Below are 17,364 nucleotides of genomic sequence, written 5' to 3'. Positions count from 1 at the left end.
AGGAATCACGACTTGCATGTCGATGAGTATGACAACCGGCAGGAGCCATAGGAGTTGTCTTTATTTATTGTATGACCTGCGTGTCATTGTACAACGCCATGTAATTACTTTACTTTATTGCTAACCGGTAGCCATAGTAGTAGAAGTAATAAGTTGGCGAGACAACTTCATGGAGACACAATGATGGGGATCATGATGATGGAGATCATGTTGTCATGCCGACGACAATGATGATCATGGAGCCCCGAAGATGGAGATCAAAAGGAGCAATATGATATTGGCCATATCATGTCACTATTTGATTACATGTGATGTTTAGCATGTTTATACATCTTATTTGCTTAGAACGACGGTATTAAATAAGATGATCCCTCATTAAAATTTCAAGAAAGTGTTCCCCCTAACTGTGCACCATTGCGAAAGTTCATCGTTTCGAAGCACCACGTGATGATCGGGTGTGATAGATTCTTACGTTCGAATACAACGGGTGTTGACGAGCCTAACATGTACAAACATGGCCTCGGAACACATGCGAAACACTTAGGTTAACTTGACGAGCCTAGCATGTACAGACATGGCCTTGGAACACGGAGGACCGAAAGGTCGAACATGAGTCGTATAGAAGATGTGATCAACATGAGATGTTCACCGATGATGACTAGTCCGTCTCAAGTGATGATCGGACACGGCCTAGTTGATTAGGATCATGTATCACTTAGATGACTAGAGGGATGTCTATCTGAGTGGGAGTTCATAAGATGAACTTAATTATCCTGAACATAGTCAAAAGTTCTTCGCAAATTATGTCGTAGCTCGTGCTTCAGTTCTACTGTTTAGATATGTTCCTGGAGAAAATTTAGTTGAAAGTTGATAGTAGGAATTATGTGGACTAGGTCTGTAAACTGAGGATTGTCCTCATTGCTTCATAGAAGGCTTGTGTCCTTAATGCACCGCTCAGTGTGCTGAACCTCGAACGTTGTCTGTGGATGTTGCGAACATCTGACATACACATTTTGATAACTACGTGATAGTTCAGTTAAACGGTTTAGAGTTGAGGCACCGAAGACGTTTTGAAACGTCGCGAAACATATGAGATGTTTCGAGGGCTGAAATTGGGATTTCAGGCTCGTGCCCACGTCAAGAGGTATAAGACCTCCGACGATTTTCTTAGCCTGCAAACTAAGGGAGAAAAGCTCAATTGTTGAGCTTGTGCTCAGATTGTCTGAGTACAACAATCATTTGAATCGAGTGGGAGTTGATCTTCCAGATGAGATAGTGATGTTTCTCCGAAGTCATTACCACCAAGATGCTAGAGCTTCGTGATGAACTATAATATATCAGGGACATATATGATGATCCTTGAGATATTCGCGATGTTTGACACCACAAAAGTAGAAATCATGAAGGAGCATCAATTGTTGATGGTTGGTGAAACCACTAGTTTCAAGAAGGGCAAGGGCAAAAAGGGATACTTCATGAAATGGCAAATCAGCTGCTGCTCTAGTGAAGAAACCCAAGGTTGAACCCAAACCCGAGACTAAGTGCTTCTGTAATATGGGGAACAGCCACTGGAGGAGAATTACCCTAGATACTTGGTAGATGAGAAGGCTGGCAAGGTCGATAGAAGTATATTGGATATACATTGTGTTAATGTGTACTTTACTAGTACTCCTAGTAGCACCATGGTGTTAGATACCGGTTCGGTTGCTAAATGTTAGTAAACTCGAAATAAAAGGCTGCAGAGTAAATGGAGACTAGCTAAAGGTGAGCTGGCAATATGTGTTGGAAGTTTTTCCCAAACTTGATGTGATCAAGCATCGCACACTCCCTCTACCATCGAGATTGGTGTTTGCGTTGAGCATATACATGATTGGATTATGTCTATCGCAATACGGTTATTCATTTAAGGAGAATAATGGTTACTCTGTTTATAATACCTTCAATGGTCTTGCACCTAAAATGAATGGTTTATTGAATCTCGATCGTAGTGATACACATGTTCATGCCAAAAGATATAACATAGTAATGATAGTACCACCTACTTGTGGCACTGCCACGTAAGTCATATCGGTATTAAACGCATGAAGAAGCTCCATGTTGATGGATCTTTGGGCTAACTCGTTTTTGAAAAGTTTGAGACATGCGAACCATGTCTATTGGTGTATATGCATGAAGAAACTCCATGCAAATGGACCGTTTGGACTCACTTGATTTTGAATCACTTGAGACATGCAAATCATACCACATGGGAAGATGACTGAAAAGCCTCGTTTTCAGTAAGATGGAACAAGAAAGCAACTCATTGGAAGTAATACATTTTGATGTGTGCAATCCAATGAGTGCTGAGGCATGCAGTGGATATCATTATATTCTTACTTCACAGATGATTTAATTAGATACCGAGTATATTTACTTGATGAAACACAAGTCTGAATTATTGAATGGTTCAAGTAATTTCAGAGTGAAGTTGAAGATCGTCGTGACAAGAGGATAAAATATCTATGATATGATCATAGAGATGAATATCTGAATTACGAGTTTGGCACAGAATTAAGACATTGTGGAAATTGTTTCACAACTAATACAGCCTAGAACACCATAGTGTGATGGTGTGTCCGAACATCATAACTGCACCCTATTGGATATGATGCATACCATGATGTCTCATATTGAATTACCCAGATAGTTTATGGGTTAGGCATTAGAGACAACCACATTCACTTTAAATAGGGCACCACGTAATTCCGATGAGATGACACCATATGAACTATGGTTTAGAGAAACCTAAGCTGTCATTTCTTAAAAGTTTGGGGCTGCGACGCTTATGTGAAAAAGTTTCAGGCTGATAAGCTCGAACCCAAAGCGGATAAATGCATCTTCATAGGACACCCAAAACAGTTGGGTATACCTCCTGTCTCAGATCCAAAAGCAATAAGGGATTGTTTCTAGAATCGGGTCCTTTCTCGAGGAAAAGTTTCTCTCGAAAGAATTGAGTGGGAGGATGGTGGAGACTTGATGAGCTTATTGAACCGTCTCTTCAACTAGTGTGTGACAGGGCACAGGGAGTTGTTCCTGTGGCACATACACCAATTGAAGTGGAAGCTTATGATAGTGATCATGAAACTTCAGATCAAGTCACTACCAAACCTCGTGGGATGACAAGGATGCGTACTACTTCAGAATGGTACGTAATCCTGTCTTGGAAGTCATGTTGCTAGACAAAGATGAACCTACGAGCTATGGAGAAGAGATGGTGGTCCTGGATTCCAAAATGGCTCGAGGCCATATAATCCGAGAGAGGATCCATATATGAAAACAAAGTGTAGACTTTGGAAGAACTACTTGATGGTCGTAAGGCTGTTAGGTACATATGGATTTTAAAAGGAAGACGGACAATGATGGTAAGTATCACCATTAAGAAAGATCGACTTGTCGTTAAGATGTTTTCCGACAAGTTCAAGGAGTTGACTACGATGAGACTTTCTCACTCGTAGCGATGCTAAGAGTCTGTTGGAATTATATTAGCGATTACTGCATTATTTATGAAATCTTGCAGATAGGATGTCAAAACATTGTTTCCTCGACGATTTTCTTAAGGAAAGGTTGTATGTGATACAACCGGAAGGTTTTGGTAATCCTGAAAGATGCTAATAAGTATGCAAAGCTCCAGCAATCCTTCTAAGGACTGGAGTAAGCATCTCGGAGTTGGAATGTATGCTTTGATGAGATGATCAAAGATTTTGGGTGTATACAAAGTTTATGAGAAACTTGTATTTCCAAAGAAGTGAGTGGGAGCACTATAAAATTTCTGATGAGTATATGTTGTTGATCGGAAATGATGTAGAATTTCTGGAAACCATATAGGGTTATTTCAAAAGTGTTTTTCAATGGAAAACCTGGATTAAGCCACTTGAACATTGAGCATCAAGATCTATAAGGATAGATCAAAACGCTTAATGGTACTTTCAAATGAGCACATACCTTGACATGATCTTGAAGGTGTTCAAGATGGATCAGTCAAAGAAGGAGTTCTTGCCTGAGTTGTAAGGTATGAAGTTAAGACTTAAAGCTCGACCACGGCAGAATAGAGAGAAAGGACAAAGGTCGTCCCCTATGCTTAGACATAGGCTCCATAGTATGCTATGCTGTGTACCGCACCTGATGTGTGCCTTGCCACATGTCTGGCAAGAGGGTACAAAGGTGATCAAGGAGTGGATCACCAGACAGTGGTCAAAAATTGTCCTTGGAGAAAATAAGGACATGTTTCTCGATTATGGAGGTGATAAAGAGTTCGGTGTAAAGGGTTACGTCGATGCAAGCCTTAACACCTATCCGAATGACTCTGAATAGCAAACCGGATACGTATAGTGGAGCAACCATTTGGAATAGCTCCAAGTGGAACGTGGTAGCAGCATCTACGATATGACATAAAGTTTTGCGAAATACATAGGGATCTGAATGTTGCAGACCCGTTGACTACAACCTCTCTCACAAGCATAACATGATCAAACCCAGAACTCATTGAGTGTTAATCACATAGTGATGTGAACTAGATTATTGACTCTAGTAAACTCTTTGGATGTTAGTCACATGGCGATGTGACCTGTGATCACATGGCAATGTGAACTAGATTATTGACTCTAGTGCAAGTGGGAGACTGTTGGAATATTCCCTAGAGGCAATAATAAATTGATTATTATTATATTTCCTTGTTCATGATAATCGTTTATTATCCATGCTAGAATTGTATTGATAGGAAACTCAGATACATGTGTGGATACATAGACAACACCATGTCCCTACTGAGCCTCTAGTTGACTAGCTCGTTCATCAATAGATGGTTACGGTTTCCTGACCATGGACATTGGATGTCGTTGATAACGTGATCACATCATTAGGAGAATGATGTGATGGACAAGACCCAATCCTAAGCCTAGCACAAAGATCGTGTAGTTCGTATGCTAAAGCTTTTCTAATGTCAAGTATCATTTCCTTAGACCATGAGATTGTGCAACTCCCGGATACCGTAGGAATGCTTTCGGTGTGCCAAACGTCACAACGTAACTGGGTGGCTATAAAGGTACACTACAGGTATCTCCCAAAGTGTCTGTTGGGTTGGCACGAATCGAGACTGGGATTTGTCACTCCGTGTAAACGGAGAGGTATCTCTGGGCCCACTCGGTAGGACATCATCATAATGTGCACAATGTGACCAAGGAGTTGATCATGGGATGATGTGTTACGGAACGAGTAAAGAGACTTGCCAGTAATGAGATTGAACAAGGCATCGAGATACCGACGATCGAATCTCGGGCAAGTATCGTACCGCTAGACAAAGGGAATTGTATACGGGATTGATTAAGTCCTTGACATCGTGGTTCATCCGATGAGATCATCGTGGAACATGTGGGAGCCAACATGGGTATCCAGATCCTGCTGTTGGTTATTGACCGGAGAGTTATCTCGGTCATGTCTGCATGGTTCCCGAACCCGGAGGGTCTACACACTTAAGGTTCGATGACGCTAGGGTTATAGGGAATAGATATATGTGGTTACCGAATGTTGTTCGGAGTCCCGGATGAGATCCCGAACATCACGAGGAGTTCCGGAGGTAAAGATTTATATATGGGAAGTCCTGTTTTGGTCGCCGGAAAAGTTTCGGGCCGGTAGTCCACCAAGTGGGGCCACTAGCCCCGGAGGGCTGCATGGGCCAAGTGTGGGAGGGGACTAGCCCCAGGTGGGCTGGTGCGCCCCCCACCAAGGCCCAAGGCGCAAGGGAGAGTGGAAGGGGGCAAACCCTAGGCTCAAATGGGCCTAAGGCCCACCTAGTGGTGCGCCCCCCTCTCTCCCCCCCTTGGCCGCCCCCTTAGATGGGATCTAGGGCTGGCCGCCACCCCTAGGGGTGGAAACCTGTTGGGGAACGTAGTAATTTCAAAAAATTTCCTACGCACACGCAAGATCATGGTGATACATAGCAACGAGGGGAGAGTATGATCTACGTACCCTTGTAGATCGCAACGGAAGCGTTGACACAACGTAGAGGAAGTAGTCGTACGTCTTCTTCCTGATCCGACCAATCCAAGCACCGTTACTCCGGCACCTCCGAGTTCTTAGCACACGTTCAGCTCGATGAAGATCCTCGGGCTCCGATCCAGCAAAGCGTCGAGGAAGAGTTCTGTCAGCACGACGGCGTGGTGACGATCTTGATGTACTACCGACGCAGGGCTTTGCCTAAGCACTACAACGATATGATCGAGGTGGAATATGGTGGCAGGGGGCACCGCACACGGCTAAGGAACGATCTCAATGATCAATTGTGTGTCTATGGGGTGCCTCTTGCCTCAGTATATAAAGGATGGAGGAGGAGGAGGCCGGCCAAGGCCATTGGTGCGGCCAGGATGGGAGTCCTACTAGGACTCCAAGTCCTAGTAGGAGTCCATCAAGAGGGGAGGAAGGGAGAAGGAAGTGGAGGAGTAGGAAAGGTGGCCGGCCCCCTTTTCCCTAGTCCAATTCGGACTAGAGGGGAGGGGGGGCGCAGCAGCCTTTTCCTCTTCCCACTAAAGCCCATCAAGGCCCATTACTTCTCCCGTAACTACCCGGTACTCCGAAAAATACCCGAATCACTCGGAACCTTTCCGATGTCCGAATATAGTCGTCCAATATATCGATCTTTACGTCTCGACCATTTTGAGACTCCTCGTCATGTCCCCGATCTCATCCAGGACTCCGAACTCCTTCGGTACATCAAAACTCATAAACTCATAATATAACTGTCATCGAAACCTTAAGCGTGCGGACCCTACGGTTCGAGAACAATGTAGACATGACCGAGACACGTCTCTGGTCAATAACCAATAGCGGGACCTGGATGCCCATATTGGCTCCTACATGTTCTACGAAGATCTTTATCGGTCAGACCGCATAACAACATACGTTGTTCCCTTTGTCATCGGTATGTTACTTGCCCGAGATTCGATCGTCGGTATCCAATACCTAATTCAATCTCGTTACCGGCAAGTCTCTTTACTCGTTCCGTAATACATCATCTCGCAACTAACTCATTAGTTGCAATGCTTGCAAGGCTTATGTGATATGCATTACCGAGAGGGCCCAGAGATACCTCTCCGACAATCGGAGTGACAAATCCTAATCTCGAAATACGCCAACCCAACATCTACCTTTGGAGACACCTGTAATGCTCCTTTATAATCACCCAGTTACGTTGTGACGTTTGGTAGCACCCAAAGTGTTCCTCCGGCAAACGGGAGTTGCATAATCTCATAGTCATAGGAACATGTATAAGTCATGAAGGAAGCAATAGCAACATACTAAACGATCGGGTGCTAAGCTAATGGAATGGGTCATGTCAATCAGATCATTCAACTAATGATGTGACCTCGTTAATCAAATAACAACACTTTGTTCATGGTTAGGAAACATAACCATCTTTGATTAACGAGCTAGTCAAGTAGAGGCATACTAGTGACACTCTGTTTGTCTATGTATTCACACATGTATTATGTTTCCGATTAATACAATTCTAGCATGAATAATAAACATTTATCATGAAATAAGGAAATAAATAATAACTTTATTATTGTCTCTAGGGCATATTTCCTTCAGTCTCCCACTTGCACTAGAGTCAATAATCTAGATCACATCACCATGTGATTAACATCGATAGTTCACATCATCATGTGATTAACACCCATAGTTCACATCGCTATGTGACCAACACCCAAAGGGTTTACTAGAGCTACCGTCAATCAAAGCAAGATAAGATGCATAAAAGATAAACATCACATGCAATCAATATATGTGACATGATATGGCCATCATCATCTTGCTTCTTTGATCTCCATCTCCAAAGTACTGTCATGATCTATATCATCACCAGCATGACACCATGATCTCCATCATATTGATCTATATCAATGTGTCGTCACGTGGTCGTCTCGCCAACAATTGCTCTTGCAACTATTGCTATCGCATAGCGATAAAGTAAAGCAATTATTCGATGCTTGCATCTTATGCAACAAAGAGACAACCATAAGGCTTTTGCCAGTTGTCGATAACTTCAACAAAATATGATCATCTCATACAACAACTTATATCTCATCACGTTTTGACCATATCACATCACAACATGCCCTGCAAAAACAAGTTAGACGTCCTCTACTTTGTTGTTGCAAGTTTTACGTGGCTGCTACGGGCTTAAGCAAGAACCAATCTCACCTACGCATCAAAACCACAACGATAGTTTGTCAAATAGACTCCGTTTTAACCTTCGCAAGGACCGGGCGTAGTCACACTTGGTTCAACTAAAGTTGGAGAAACAGTCACCCGCAAGTCACCTTTGTGCAAAGCACGTCGGGGAAACCGGTCTCGCGTAAGCGTACGCGTAATGTCGGTCCGGGCCGCTTCATCCAACAATACCGCCGAACCAAATTATGACATGCTGGTAGGCAGTATGACTTATATCGCCCACAACTCACTTGTGTTCTACTCGTGCATATAACATCAAACCATAAAACCTAGGCTCGGATGCCACTGTTGGGGAACGTAGTAATTTCAAAAAATTTCCTACGCACACGCAAGATCATGGTGATGCATAGCAACGAGGGGAGAGTATGATCTACGTACCCTTGTAGATCGCAACGGAAGCGTTGACACAACGTAGAGGAAGTAGTCGTACGTCTTCTTCCCGATCCGACCGATCCAAGCACCGTTACTCCGGCACCTCCGAGTTCTTAGCACACGTTCAGCTCGATGAAGATCCTCAGGCTCCGATCCAGCAAAGCGTCGAGGAAGAGTTCCGTCAGCACGACGGCGTGGTGACGATCTTGATGTACTACCGACGCAGGGCTTCGCCTAAGCACTACAACGATATGATCGAGGTGGAATATGGTGGCAGGGGGCACCGCACACGGCTAAGGAACGATCTCAATGATCAATTGTGTGTCTATGGGGTGCCTCTTGCCTCAATATATAAAGGATGGAGGAGGAGGAGGCTGGCCAAGGCCATTGGTGCGGCCAGGATGGGAGTCCTACTAGGACTCCAAGTCCTAGTAGGAGTCCATCAAGAGGGGAGGAAGGGAGAAGGAAGTGGAGGAGTAGGAAAGGTGGCCGGCCCCCTTTTCCCTAGTCCAATTCGGACTAGAGGGGAGGGGGGGCGCAGCAGCCTTTTCCTCTTCCCACTAAAGCCCATCAAGGCCCATTACTTCTCCCGTAACTACCCGGTACTCCAAAAAATACCCGAATCACTCAGAACCTTTCCGATGTCCGAATATAGTCGTCCAATATATCGATCTTTACGTCTCGACCATTTTGAGACTCCTCGTCATGTCCCCGATCTCATCCGGGACTCCGAACTCCTTCGGTACATCAAAACTCATAAACTCATAATATAACTGTCATCGAAACCTTAAGCGTGCGGACCCTACGGTTCGAGAACAATGTAGACATGACCGAGACACGTCTCTGGTCAATAACCAATAGCGGGACCTGGATGCCCATATTGGCTCCTACATGTTCTACGAAGATCTTTATCGGTTAGACAGCATAACAACATACGTTGTTCCCTTTGTCATCGGTATGTTACTTGCCCGAGATTCGATCGTCGGTATCCAATACCTAGTTCAATCTCGTTACCGGCAAGTCTCTTTACTCGTTCCGTAATACATCATCTCGCAACTAACTCATTAGTTGCAATGCTTGCAAGGCTTATGTGATGTGCATTACCGAGAGGGCCCCAGAGATACCTCTCCGACAATCGGAGTGACAAATCCTAATCTCGAAATACGCCAACCCAACATCTACCTTTGGAGACACCTGTAATGCTCCTTTATAATCACCCAGTTACGTTGTGACGTTTGGTAGCACCCAAAGTGTTCCTCCGGCAAACGGGAGTTGCATAATCTCATAGTTATAGGAACATGTATAAGTCATGAAGGAAGCAATAGCAACATACTAAACGATCGGGTGCTAAGCTAATGGAATGGGTCATGTCAATCAGATCATTCAACTAATGATGTGACCTCATTAATCAAATAACAACACTTTGTTCATGGTTAGGAAACATAACCATCTTTGATTAACGAGCTAGTCAAGTAGAGGCATACTAGTGACACTCTGTTTGTCTATGTATTCACACATGTATTATGTTTCCGATTAATACAATTCTAGCATGAATAATAAACATTTATCATGAAATAAGGAAATAAATAATAATTTTATTATTGTCTCTAGGGCATATTTCCTTCAAAACCTAGGTGGGGGTGCAGCCCCTCCCCTCCCCCTATATATACTTGAGGTTTTGGGCTGCCAGAGACACGATTCAATCTCCTTCTTGGCGCAGCCCTACCCCTCTCCCTCCTCGTCTCTTGCGGTGCTTGGCGAAGCCCTGTTGGAGTACCACGCTCCTCCACCACCACCACGCCGTCGTCTTGCTGCTGGATGGAGTCTTCCCCAACCTCTCCTTCTCCCCTTGCTGGATCAAGGCATAGGAGACGTCACCGGGCTGTACGTGTGTTGAACACGGAGGTGCCGTCCGTTCGGCATTAGGATCATCGGTGATTTGGATCACGACGAGTACGACTCCATCAACCCCGTTCACTTGAACGCTTCTGTGTAGCGATCTACAAGGGTATGTAGATGCACTCTCCTTCCCTTGTTGGTAGACTTCTCCATAGATTGATCTTGGTGATGCGTAGAAAATTTTGAATTTCTGCTACGTTCCTCAACAATCTCCACATCCGTGCTTCGGCCCGACACCGCAAGAACCAAATCAAGTCTCTAGACGATAATGGAACGATTTTCACCTCACACCGCGACAAGGAGGCCGTTCTCTTGAACATTTTCAAGAACCTTGTCGAGGTATCTCCTGCCGTCTCCACGTCGTTTGATCTTCAGAGCCTGCTCCTCCCCAACTCCATTAGTTCCACTCAAGCATCGGAGCTAACTCGACCTTTTACCTTTGAGGATATCAAAGGGCCATGTGGGCCATGAAAGATGGCTAAAGCCCCGGACCCGACGGTTTTGGGCTAGCTTTTTACAAGTCCAACTGGAATCTGGTCAAGCTGGATCTCCACCGCCTGCTCAATGATTTTCACAACGGAACTGCGGACCTCAAGCGACTAAACTCCGCACATATTGTGTTGTTGCCAAAAAAATCCGAGGCCTCCAAGCCGGAAAACTTTAGGCCAGTGTCCCTGCAGAATTGCTCAGTTAAAATTTCTTCCAAGTGCCTTGCAAATAGGACTATGCCCCTTATCGACCTTTTAGTGCACTATGAACAAACGGGTTTCATCCGGGGTCGTGGTATCGCGGAAAACTTTCGCCATGCAACAGATATTGTTCGGACTTGCTTTAAGCGGCTACTTCCGGCAATTGTCATCAAGCTAGACTTCCATAAAGCCTTCGACTCGGTGTCTTTAACGGCCCTAGCCTCTATCTTACGTGCCAAGGGTTTCCCCCCGGCTTGGTGCCGGTGGGTGGACCACCTAAATTCTTCTGCCAGCTCCGCTGTTCTTCTAAATGGGAAGCCAGGCCCTTGGTTTCAGTGCCGTCAGGGCCTGCGACAAGGTGACCCCTACTCCTCCTATATTTTCATTCTTGTCGCCGATGTCCTCAAGCGCCTTATCATCCAGGCTTCCACCAATGGCATCTTATCCCACCCAATCGCGTCCGACATTCCTTGCACCGTTCTACAATATGCGAAATGATACGCTCATCGTACTGCCGCCGGATGCAACTCAGCTGACGGCCCTTAAATCCATCCTGCTGCAGTTCTCGAAGGCCACATGCCTCAATATAAACTTCCACAAAAGCACCTTCACCCCCATCCACGTTGACCCCCAGCTCTCCTCCAGCCTTGCGGCCATTTTGGGTTGCCCGGTTGCCACTTTCCCTCAATCCTACCTAGGTTTGCCCCTCTCCACCCACAAACTTCACCTCGCGGACTTTTTCTTCATCATTGATAAGATCGAGAGGTGTTTGGCAGGCTGGAGGGGCCTGCTACTTTCGTTGGCTGGGAGGGCCATCCTTGTCCGATCCGTTCTACGGGCTCTTCCAATCTATGCTATGAGTGTCCTTCTTCTCCTTGCAGGCAATGTGCAGGCAATTGAGAAGCCCTGCCGGGCCTTCTTCTGGACCGGCCAGGACACGGTCACTGGTGACAACTGCAAAGTGGCTTGGGATATTGTATGCGCCCCATTCGCCAATGGTGGCCTTGGTTTCCTTTCACTCATGGAAATGAACCTCTATCTTCTTCTCAAGCACATCTCGAGACTGCACGATGTTCACCGCTCGCGGGAACCCTCCTACACCGTTTCTAAGTACGGCCAGTCAACCACCTATGATGTGTCCATAACAGCCACTCATCATACCCCTATTTGGCACGACATCATGAAAGGGCTCGACCTTTTCTGCTCCATCACCACGGTTCAACTCGGCAACGGGACCACAACCTCCTTCTGGCTTGACCTCTGGCTCCCTAACTACACCCACACCTTAGCCCTGCTTTTCCCTGCGTTGTTCTCCCACTCCAACCAGCCCAACACTACCATGGCTTGCGCTCTGGCTTCGCCCGACCTGAACCTGGAATTAACCCCGCGGCTATCCCACACAGCCGAATGCGAACTAAATGAACTATGCAATATTTTGGCCACGGTAAACGTGAATTCGCAGGTGCCGGACTGCAGAACCTCAAGGGAAGCAGGCAACCCCCTCACCACTAAACTGGCTTACACGGCAGTTTGGAAGACGAGGCCCACAGACGTCTTCGCCCCAGCCATCTGGCGCAACTATGCCCCGAACAAGTGCAGGATCTTCATATGGCTCGCCAACAAAGACCGACTATTTACAAACGACAGACGCTTCCGGCGAGGTATTACTACTTCCGACGCCTGCCCCTTCTGCACGCAATGTGAAACCATCGAACACCTCCTGTTCGAATGCCGACGGCTACGCCCACTATGGGCAGAACTGGATAGCCTTTGCCCTGCTGAGCCACAGGGGCTACTACACGCCTGGGACGGGAACCTCACCAACAAGACAAGATCAACTGTCCTTCTGTCCGTCCTCTGGAATATTTGGCGGTGGAGGAACGCCAAAGTTTTCTGCGATCTACACATGGATCTACACACAACTGCAAACACAACGGCAAATGACCTTCGTCTTTGGTCTCACCGCTGCAAGAATGCCCAGAAACAAATTGTGCATCACGACTGGGCCTCTATGTTGTTCCACTTAGCTGCGAGATTGTAGCCTATAACTCTATGTACTTTTCCTCTATCTTTCTATTTCTCTCTGTCCCCTTGTACTTCTGGTGCCGAGCACTTTGTAACACTTCTTGATGATCGCAATAAAGGTTCAGGCAGACGCAAGCCCGCCGTTGATGCGTCAAAAATAAATAAATAATGTAACATAAGAGAAGGCAGAAAAGAGCGGCCATGCTGTGATCGCGATCCGATATTCAAAACTAAACTGTTTACGCAACATCTAATCTGTCCAAACGCTGGCTTCATGAGTCCAGGCAGTCTACAATGCAGCTCGTCCTTGGCCCTTGGGCAGCTTCTTTGAACCAGCTGTGCGGACAAATAAAAGGGGAAACGTTTCGTAAGCTACAGCTCTTCCCTTAAACCAAGAAATAACATCAAGTTCGATGCTTACCATTGTGGACATCTTTAAGTTGGTAGGTGCATAGAAATTCGCACCAGCCATTCAGGACGATGGAATGTCCAGGATGAAAATAAATATGACAACTCTCAACTTGTCTGTGCTAATCCTGAACAAGGGTGGATAAAGGCCGTCTCAGGGTTCTTGACAGTTCTATATGAGCCATTCTTCTGCAACCGTGCAGAATGGTGGAAGAAACCTGCAACCCACAAGTACCCACTTGTCAGATTTATTGTGAGGACCCCGATTCTAAGTCACACTGATCTAGCCAGTAACACCTCATATCACTTTGCGGCCTCACACACGGTATTCCCACGGGTGTCATCTTACCATGGCCTGGGACCGTTTGCGCCTTTTGGCTCACGTATATGATAGTGTCGGTAGCATCCATATGACAGAGAAACCGGCCGACATGACTATTCATGAACCCAAAGTGGCACTAACTTACGGGGACAGGCATACATGAATCAACATCGAGCATGTCGGTCAGCAGGGAGCGAATCCGGGCTGTAGCACTGGGCTAACAGGACTCCGGGAACCCGGGCTGTAGCAGGCTAGGCAGGACTCCGGATGTCACTGTGTGACATTTCCCCGAAGGGGCAGACACAGGAACGAAGTGAATCACATGCCGGCCAGTCAAGTGTTCCGGAATAGTAGTGCTGGGCTAGCAGGACTCCGGTTAACCGGGCTGTAGCGGACTACTATGGCTCATGGAAGCACAAGACTACATTTCCCCATAAGAGAGGCCACCAAGGATAAACAACTAGGTTGTCGGATCCCACACATACCAAGCATTTCAATCATACACACAATATGCTTGATATGTGTAAATACAACATGGCATCACAACAAGACTCTACGACTCAAAGTATTTATTCATTAGGCTCCGAGGAGCGAGATATTACAAACATGGGTCTCATGACCCAACGTTCAGAGCATACAATTCAAAGCACATGCGGAAGCTTAACATGTTTGATTACAGACATCTACAAATGAAAAAGGCTGGGAAGTCAGACTATCTACAAGACCCTGCCGAGGGCACAAGATTGTAGCTGAGGTATCAAGCTAAACGTCGAAGTCCACAAGGAACTACTAGCGAGACTGAAGTCTCTCTGCAAAAACATGAAATAGGCAAACGTGAGTACAAATGTACCCAGCAAGACTTACATCAGAACTAACTACATATGCATCGCTATCAACAAAGGGGGTGGTGGAGTTTAACTACAACAAGCCAGCTTTGACTCAGTGGCTATCTTAAACTACGATTGCAAGTAACTCTTTTGAGGTGGTGCACACGAGTCCACATATTTACCATATCAATACACCACTATGGATCCGCTCCCGTCTCCCTACGAGAAGGCCATCCATAGCACTCACGCTTATCTTGCGCATTTTAGAGTATCCACTTTCACTTGTCTATGAACTGTATAGGCAACCCAGAAGTCCTTTACCGCGGACACGGCTATTCGAATAGATCATTTATAATCCTGCAGGGGTGTAATCCTTCACACACGCTCTCGCCACTTACCACCATGTACACATCGTGTATCTCGGCAACCTTCAAGCAGAAGCCTGGCGAGGGAGTCGGCCATGACCTGACTAACCACACAAGTCTCTAGTCCTGGTTTATCGCCTATTCGGGTTCCATCCACGAGGAGATCCGGCCGGGGTTTCGCTCACAGCCCCAAACGATGTGTGCAGGGTTCCCGAGACACCAAACGGGCGCTCGGTACACCGGGCCACGGTGTATCTACCGCATCATAGCCCACCCCTAGGGTCAGTGCTACGCACGGCCGCCAACACATATCCTACAAACACCAGAAACTAGTTGCAACTCCTGGACAGAGGACAAGGGCGGTTAATGAGTCGAGAGGGTTAATTAAGGATCCCAAAGAGTGGTAGTAGCTGTTCATGGATCACAAACACAGAGGACGGCTTCAATGAGACAACTCACCATGTACTCCTACATGGCCTCTCACCGCTACCTTTACCAAATCGTGTTCACACACTTAGCTCACACACGGTAGGACATGTTCATCACCATTCCAATTCATTCCCGATGAATCAGACCCGACTCAACTCTAAGCAGTAGCAGGCACGACAAACAAGCATGAATAAGTAGGCACATCAGGGCTCAAACAACTCCTACTCATGCTAGTGGGTTTCATCTATTTACTGTGGCAATGACAGGTCATGCAGAGGAAAATGGGTTCAGCTACCGCAACATGTAACAGTTGAATCGATGTTGTCCTAATGCAGTAAAAGAGAGTAGGAGCGAGAGAGTGGGATTGTATCAGAATGAACAAGGGGGTTTTGCTTGCCTGGCACTTCTGAAGATAATATAACTGTTCATCGGTGTCATCGAACTCGTCGTCGAAACACGTCTACTAAGGAGGGAGAAATACCGGAACAGAGAGGAAACAATCAATGCAATGCCACAATATGATGCATGATCATGACATGGCAATATGCTATGGTTTGAGCTAATTCAACTAGAAACTAGATTAAATGAAGTTGGTTTGAACCAAGGGTTCAAATTCAAACTCCATATGTGCTTATTTAAATGCCAATTATGCAAATTGCCATATACAACAACCTTAGGTTGTTCAAACATGCATGCAAATACCATAAACAGATTCCTTGAATTTTCCTGATAATTTTTCATATATAAATTATTCCATTCTGAGATACGGTTGATTTTCTATGATTTTTAGAAGTTTTAACTATTTTCTGGAATTTTCCGAATTATTTAAAAATCCAGAAAATCACTTACTGCGTCAGCATGACATAGGTGTGATGTCAGCAGGTCAACTGGGTCGGCCAGGTCAAACCTGACCTGTGGGACCCATACGTTAGTGTCTCGGGCTGGTTTGGGTGGATGACAAGTGGGACCGGTCAACGTTGACTTGACCAAAGTCAAAGCTGACACGTGGGGTCCATGCAGATTAGCACTAATCTAAACAGGAAGTTAGACTAAACTAATTGGGCTCGGGGACCCACATGTCATCGGCACATGCACTAACTAAATGAGTTTAGCGCCTAAGCTAATGGCGCCATGTCAGCTGCCAGCGTTTAACCGCCGGCGACCTCAGATCGCGGCGGCGTCCACGTCGGAATTGCGCTACAGGCCACGGTTTGGGGCGTGGTTGGGTTCTATGGAGAGCCGGGGCTGAGCCGCGTCTGTGGGTGGTGGAGCTGGACCAGAGGGTCGCCGGAATCAATGCCGGCGAGGAGGTTTGCGGCGGCCGGGGTTCGGCCGTGCTCGAGTTCCTCGCTAGGGTGTTCGGGAGGAGGAGCTAGGGGTGGCTACGGTTGCGCGAAGACATGCTGAGCATGGTGGTGCGCTCGGTTGCGGCTCTAGGTGACGGTGGCCACGACGGCGACATGGCTAGATGGCGGTGAGCTTCGGGCACGGCGGCGCTAGCGCTAGGGGACGTGCGAGGCCACGGGGAAAGGGGCGAACAGAAGAGCAGCTCATAGAGGACTCGCAGAGAAGCCCAGCGGGGTCGGGGAAGCGTCGGAGGCGGCGAATCGAAGGGCGGCGATCGTCGGGGCAGAGGAGGACGATGAGCTCGATGGCGATGTTTCAGGCATCTCGCGAGCGCGTGCTTCGTCTTGGTGATCCACGGCGTCGAGGCAAGCCCGTTGGACAAAGTAGAGGACGAGGGGAGCTCGGTGGACGCGGTG

The sequence above is a fragment of the Triticum urartu genome, chromosome 5A (genome assembly GCF_056163025.1).
Source record: "Triticum urartu cultivar PI428250 chromosome 5A, HENAU_Tu73, whole genome shotgun sequence".
Classification (NCBI taxonomy): domain Eukaryota; kingdom Viridiplantae; phylum Streptophyta; class Magnoliopsida; order Poales; family Poaceae; genus Triticum; species Triticum urartu.
Note: the sequence above shows the minus strand (reverse complement) of the source record.